Here is a 6,494-nt window from a genome sequence, read left to right on the forward strand (position 1 = left end):
GATTAAACAATGGCGTGCCTAGTTTTTCTTTTCCCTTTTTTCATTTCACTTGGTGTGTGTTCTCTGGCCTTACAGTGAGCAGGCAGTGCTGAATTTCTGTTGCTAGTCCGCAGTAGCCCAGGTGTCACTTTTCAAACTTGACCACCCATGGCTGCATGACCCTGACCACTATCCAGCTGCATGGCCTTGACCACTCAGTGCTGCATGGACTTGACCGCTGCCCAGCTGCATGGTCATGACCACCCATGGCTGCATATCTTAGACCACTATCCAGCTGCATGGCCTTGACCACTCAGTCCCGCATGGCCTTGACCACCGTCCAGCTGCATGGTCATGACCACCCATTGCTGTATGGCCTTGACGACCATGCTTCAAATTCCCCTTTCTTCTTCCTCCTTTTCTTCCTCCTTCTCTCCCTCCCTTCTTCCTACCCTCTTTTTTCATAAAGATTTATTGGAAGCCATGTCAATCTTGATTGGAAAACCATTAGGATATGAGCATACAAATGAATGTATTATTAGCCGTTGTAATAATGGCTATGAAGGAAACCTACGTCTGACATCCTTGAAAATCCCTGTTAATCCTCCATGAACAACGTGTGTTCAAGGGACTTCATGGCCTCTCAGGGATGACTTGGTGGCATGGTGTCCCTGTCAGTGAATTTCGGAGGATGCATGCCCTGGGTACGAAGGAAGCTGTGGAGACAGACTGTCCCACGTACGAGCCTTGTGACTTTGGCTAAGCTCTCCAGTCTTGTCTGGGATAAGCCTAAACTGGGATATAATAGTATATCATCCATGTAATAGGATTGTGGAGAGGTCTAGATGAGATCATTCACGATACGTGCTCGGACCAAAGCCTAGAGTGTAGTCCGTGCCCAGTAGATACTGTGCAGCTGCGAGGGTCTTGGAGCACATTGCCAGGAAGTGGGGTTGAGAGTGGGGTGGTGGGCAGGGGGCAGCCCAGACGATAGGCTTAAGGGGATAGTGCCAACAGGGATGGAGAAAGGAGAACACATTTCAGGTAGAGCTAGTAAGTAAGAGTAGGGCCTGAGGAGTTTTGGAGACAAGGGGGTCCCAACAGGCATGGGACCAGCAGCGCTGGTGCTCTATCAGTGTTAATGCCCGGGGCAAGGGTAAGGTGGGAACCATTACTTTGATTGACCTTAAAGAGGGAGGACAGGAGGAGGCAGACAAACTGGGAGCACCTGTGGGGCCAAAAGTGTCAGCAGCCTTGGAATAGGAGAGAGGGTGGGCTTTAGGGGGCTTCAGTATGGCTTCATATGGTGTGAGAGGGGGCCTGGAGGGAGCAAAGACTCAACCAGCCTTCCGGTCAGCTTCCAGCACAATCTCATCCATGCTCGGTGCTCAAAAACCCCTGGCAGTGGGATGAAGAAACCATAGACGGTCTAGGTCACATAGGTCTGGTTATTCCAATTTTGCAGGTGATCAGAGACACTTAGTGTTTTGCTCAAGGTCACACAGCTAGAAAGTGGTAGGGCCAAGGCTTAAACTCAGGTCTCCGGGGTCCTGGGGCTCTTTCCTTTGAGCATACTGTGGCTCTGTTAGGATTTACTGTCTGGTCCGTGACTCCGAGCCAACCTCCCGTCCTCCTGATGGACTCTGGGAAGGCAAGAGAGTGATGGGCCAAAGGAGTTCTCAGTTCCAATCCTAACGGTCCATGTCCCAGCTGTGTGGTCTGGGCAAACGTTCTAATTCTTTAAACCACATCATCTCCTCTGTCAAATGAGAAGGACTCAGCCTTTGCGCAGCATTACCTGACCGCCAGCTAGAATGCAAGCTCTATGAGGGCAGGGACTGTCTCTTTTGTCCACGACTCTGTGTCCAGCACCAGCACCGGGAACAGTGCCTGGTCATTGCTGGAGGTGACCTCAGATGAGCATCCCTCCCACCGTTCAGGCTTTTATTCCGAAATTCGACCACAAGATGGCAGCAAAGGAAAGCGGGTCCCCATGACAAGGCTGTGGCCGGTCCAAGGGCCTCTCAGACTTTCCGGGTTGCTGGTCTCCCTGAATTAGGAAACGGAGGGCTCTCGCTGTTCCCCGAGCTTCCCTGTGCACCTAATTACTATCCTGTCTGCAGTGGCCCAGGGCTGCTCAGACGTGAAGAGGTAGCTTTCTGACCTTGGTCTAGTGGAGCTTTCAGTGGGAGCTTGTGTCTTAACTGGTCCCCACCGGGGCTTTGGGGACGGGGGGGGGGGCGCGGGGGACGAGGTCAGCCTGGGATGATTGTGGATGAGAGGCTAGCGTTTGGCGTGTCGTGGCGGTCTCTACAGGCTGATTACGAATCCACACCATCATCTCACTTCGAGGCAGGTGTCACGATCATGGGCGGTGCCTTCAGATTTCAGGTTGCTTCCCATATCTTGGCCAGAGCAAATAATGCAGCAAGAAACACAGAGCTTACCCTTCCTTTTCCGTCCGGGGCTCTTTGCCCACTCGTGGCAGGATTCTGGGGACCAGAACTCCTCTCTGGACCACCCTGTTCTCCTCCTGGCTCAGGAGCTAAGCAGCTGGGCGAGGCTGGTGGGGGACTTTCGACACGGGATCCCGTCGAGCTCCCGAGAGAGGGACAGCTAATCCCTTTCTACACAGGTGGGAAACTGAGGCTCGGAGAGATTAAATAACCGCCCCACATACCGAAACTCAGAAGAGGTGAAGGCAGCCTTTGCGGCCAGGATTCTGTCGCCTCTGAACACAGGTGCCGCCTGAAATGAAAAAGGGAAACAGAAGAATTCTGACTTCCGCTCAATCTCTCTCATTTCTTGGCCCCTTTAACTGTGCCTCCTCACCTCACCTCAATCCTGTTAGCTGCGATTCTGATCTCCAAAGGGGATTCGAACCTTCTGGCGTCTCAGGCATTTGCATCAAGATTCCGGCACTCTCTGTAATTGGTAGTTACGGGCCCACTTCAAAAAGCCTTCCTCCCCTGCCCGCTTTCTGTCTCCTTTTACTGTGCTGGGCAGGAGCGACTGGCCAGCGCCAGCTCCCGGCCTCCTCAGGACTGGACGCAGGTGCCCCCTGCTTTCCTGTTCCCTGTTGATCCTCTGCCCCCTCCCCTCCAGGAGCTTAGCCCCGGGTGGCAAAGGCCGGCCTCCCTGCCTGCCCGTGGCTCTGCAGCTAAGTGGCATTTCCTCTGCGGTGCTGGAGGTGCGCCAGGCGGCCCCCATGCTGCTCTCTGCGGTCTCTCTGCCCGGCCCTCACCCGGGGATGGTGACATCAATGAAAATGAGGCCAGCCGAGAGTGAATTTAATAAGCACGGGAAAGACTGCAGTCTGAGACTGAGGCTTGAGCTAAATGGGGCTGTGGGATCTTTAAGCAACAGAGAAGATCAGCAGCCTGAACACAGGCGCAGGTAACAGACCCCAGAGGCCCTGGGCCGTGGCCAGGGGACATCTCGGACCCGCAAGGTTTCATGTAAAGGGGATGCCGGCCTGGGTTCTGGCCGAGGACACCGACTGAGGGCTCCGAGTCCGGGGTGGGGTGGGTTATCCGCACTCTTCCCTCAGCTCCCCCGCTCTCTGGCCCAGGACACCCCCTTGGAGGACTTTTTGGATCCATTTGTCATCTGTGTGGTCGGAAGACCGTGGTAGATGGCATGGGACCTTCTGCCCCTCCTCCGTGCCCTCTAGCCCTCCCCGTCCCCACAAGGAAAGTGAGTTCAGGACACTCACAGGGCACAGACTGGCGAGCTGGGGTTACATCCCACAACACAGGGGCCTATCCTCTGCTCTTTTCTTAGACTTCCTGTCTCTCTCTATGGGGCAGAATTGGTAAACTGAGCCAGGACCCTCCCTAACCCCCTTCCAGCTTGAGATCTGGCCGTCTCTTCCTGTCACCCTGCCCTACTCTGCTGGTCCCGATGTTTCCACTGGTTGGAGAGGTAGGATGCTGGGTGTGTAAGCGGCCAGCACAGCTCAACTTTAACCAGAGGGCAGGTCCCCCGGGGTCACTGTCGGCGGGGCCAGCGGCGAAGAAAGCGGTACTCCGACTCCGGGGCTGCTGTTGCGTGTGTGTGCGCGCGCACATATGTTGACAAAGACCCCCCTTGATGACTACTCGTCAGGGCTCCTCGGAGCCCTCTTCGCAACTGGGCCTCAACCTTGGCCTTTCGTATCTGTCCTGTCCTCGCTGGGTCTGCCTAGAGCAGTTTGGGCAAGAATCCCAATAAGTCATCCCGGCCACCCTGGATACTCGATCGGGTTCCTCAGCCCCACCTTTGATGCCTCCTTCTTCAGCCTCCCGGTGATTTTCCATCCACTGGCCCCTCCCCCGCTCCTTGGTTATAAATCCCCACTTGTCCTTCTATTCCTTTGGCGTTGAGATCCATTTCTCTCCCCTGTGATTCCCTACGCCGTGATCTTGAATGAAGTCTTCCTTGCCATTTAAAACATTTTTTAAGTTTATTGATTGATTGATTGATTAAGAATCCTAAGCAGGCTCCTCCTCCCTGTCAGCACAGAGCCCCATGTGGGGCTCGATCCCACGAACTGTGCGATCACAACTGAGCCGAAATCAAGAGTCCGATGCTCCGCCCGCGGAGCCACCCAGGCGCCCCATTTTAATAAGGGTCAGAATAATTCTCTCTTTAGTAGTGTGTGTTTGTGTAAGTCTGTGTAGAAAGAGCTTTCTCAGCTCACCCTTAAGGAGGAAGGGGAGAAGGAAAGGCAGGATTAGGACACCTCTGTGTCCTCAGCTCTAAGAGCAACATTTTGACAACGTAACGTGTTCACACGATCCGACCGGGTCAGGCTGATCCACTGGAATGTAAGCACCACGCAGCGGTGGGGGACGGGGCTGTGCGTTTTGTTCGCCACTGTGTCCTCCCACCTAGAAGAGAAGGAATGTATATTGGAAGAAAGAATAACTCTATGCCCAGGGGCCAGCGCTGAGGGTGATGTGCCATATGGGTTGGGGGGGGGCGGTGCCTGGTGTTTGGCAGTGTGGGATGATGTGTGGTGCCACCGGGCACAGAGTGACCTGAGAGTGAGCTGGACACGGTCCCCCCCCTCCTGACTGGTACCGTGTAGTAAGAGGAAGACATCGATTAAGCACGCGATAACATGAAGTCTGGCAGTGCTGATGGGGCAAAGTATGGCAAACTTGGAAGCACGAGTGAGAACAGATGATCCGGTGTAGCGGGGGGACGGGGAAGGTGCCCCAGAGCAGTTACTTCTAAGGCGAGTCCTTGGGCCGTCCCAGCAGGCTGGGGGGAAGGAAGTGGTCTTTGTCTGCCTGGGGCATGGAAGGCGGCGGGCACGAGTTAGAGATGTGGCTGGAGAGGGGTCAGGGACCAGGTCTGGAAGGGCTTTCCAGAGAGTTTGGGCTGTTTCCTGTCAGCGGGCACACCTGCATCCTGCTGGTTTGCCTCTTCCCTCCTGTGTTCATTTAGTGGTTCATTTGTTCATTCATTTATTCATTCATTCAGCAGATGATCTGCGGCCACCGCATCAGCCACAGTGTTAGAAGGAAGAAAGTGACATGGTCCCAGTCTCGAGGACTTCACGTCTGATGGGGAAGCTTGAGGTGCCGTCACTTAGTTATTTGGGCTCCGCACCCCCTTCCTCCAATGCATCCCTTCTTATGTGAGGCCCGGATGCTGTTGGCCTTGACGTTGGCCAAGGTACTATTTTTCAGAGGTTGGATTCTCCAGAAGAGAGAGATCGCTTTTATTTAAGCAAGGGGGGACTCGGCGCATTGCATTTTAAACTATTAGTGTGAACTGTGACCTCATCTGTAATTAGCAGATGGGGAAGTCACAGGCAATTAGCAGCGCAGGGTGACAGCACCTGGACCGAGAGGCAGCACAATGTGCTGTAGTGCGCGGTGGGGAGCTGGAAGGGACAGCCCCCGCGTGCTGGTTGTCGCTGTCAACTTGGACCCACTGTCACCCTCCTGTAAGGTCTTCTCTCCATCACAGAGGAGCCAGGGAGTGCACCCTAGAATCACCTCCTCCACGGAGTCCTAGGTGACAGTTTTCTAAGGTGCACTGTGTTTGAGGGCTCTGGGGTCTATCAAGGGAAAATAGGCGGCCATGTCGACTGTAGCTTGCTCAAGCTTTCTTCGGGCAACATGCTGATGGGTTTGCACTCCAGTTCACCCGGCCCCAAAGTCCACACACTTAACCACTAGATGACACGGTTTCACTGGATTCCAGGAGGGTGGGCTTAAAGTCAGACAGCTGTTATGGGAGAAAGGATTCACCGCAGGATCTTAACCAGGAGTGTGTGTGTGTGTGTGTGTGTGTGTGTGTGTGTGTTTGTGGTTGTGTTGGCAAGGGGTCAGGAGAAGGGAAGGCAGGTTGGAGAACCTTCTGGACGGGACTCAGCTGAGCTGGGGTTCCGGGAGCTGCTCTCAGGGCAGCAGGGGCAACAGGAAGCTAGAAGAGAAGACGAGTTCCTTCACAGAGGACTGGACTAGAAGCTCACGGGACATCCAGGTGGCCTTGCCTGGAGTCAGTGAGATGTTTGATTT

This window comes from Felis catus, chromosome F2 (genome assembly GCF_018350175.1).
Source record: "Felis catus isolate Fca126 chromosome F2, F.catus_Fca126_mat1.0, whole genome shotgun sequence".
Classification (NCBI taxonomy): domain Eukaryota; kingdom Metazoa; phylum Chordata; class Mammalia; order Carnivora; family Felidae; genus Felis; species Felis catus.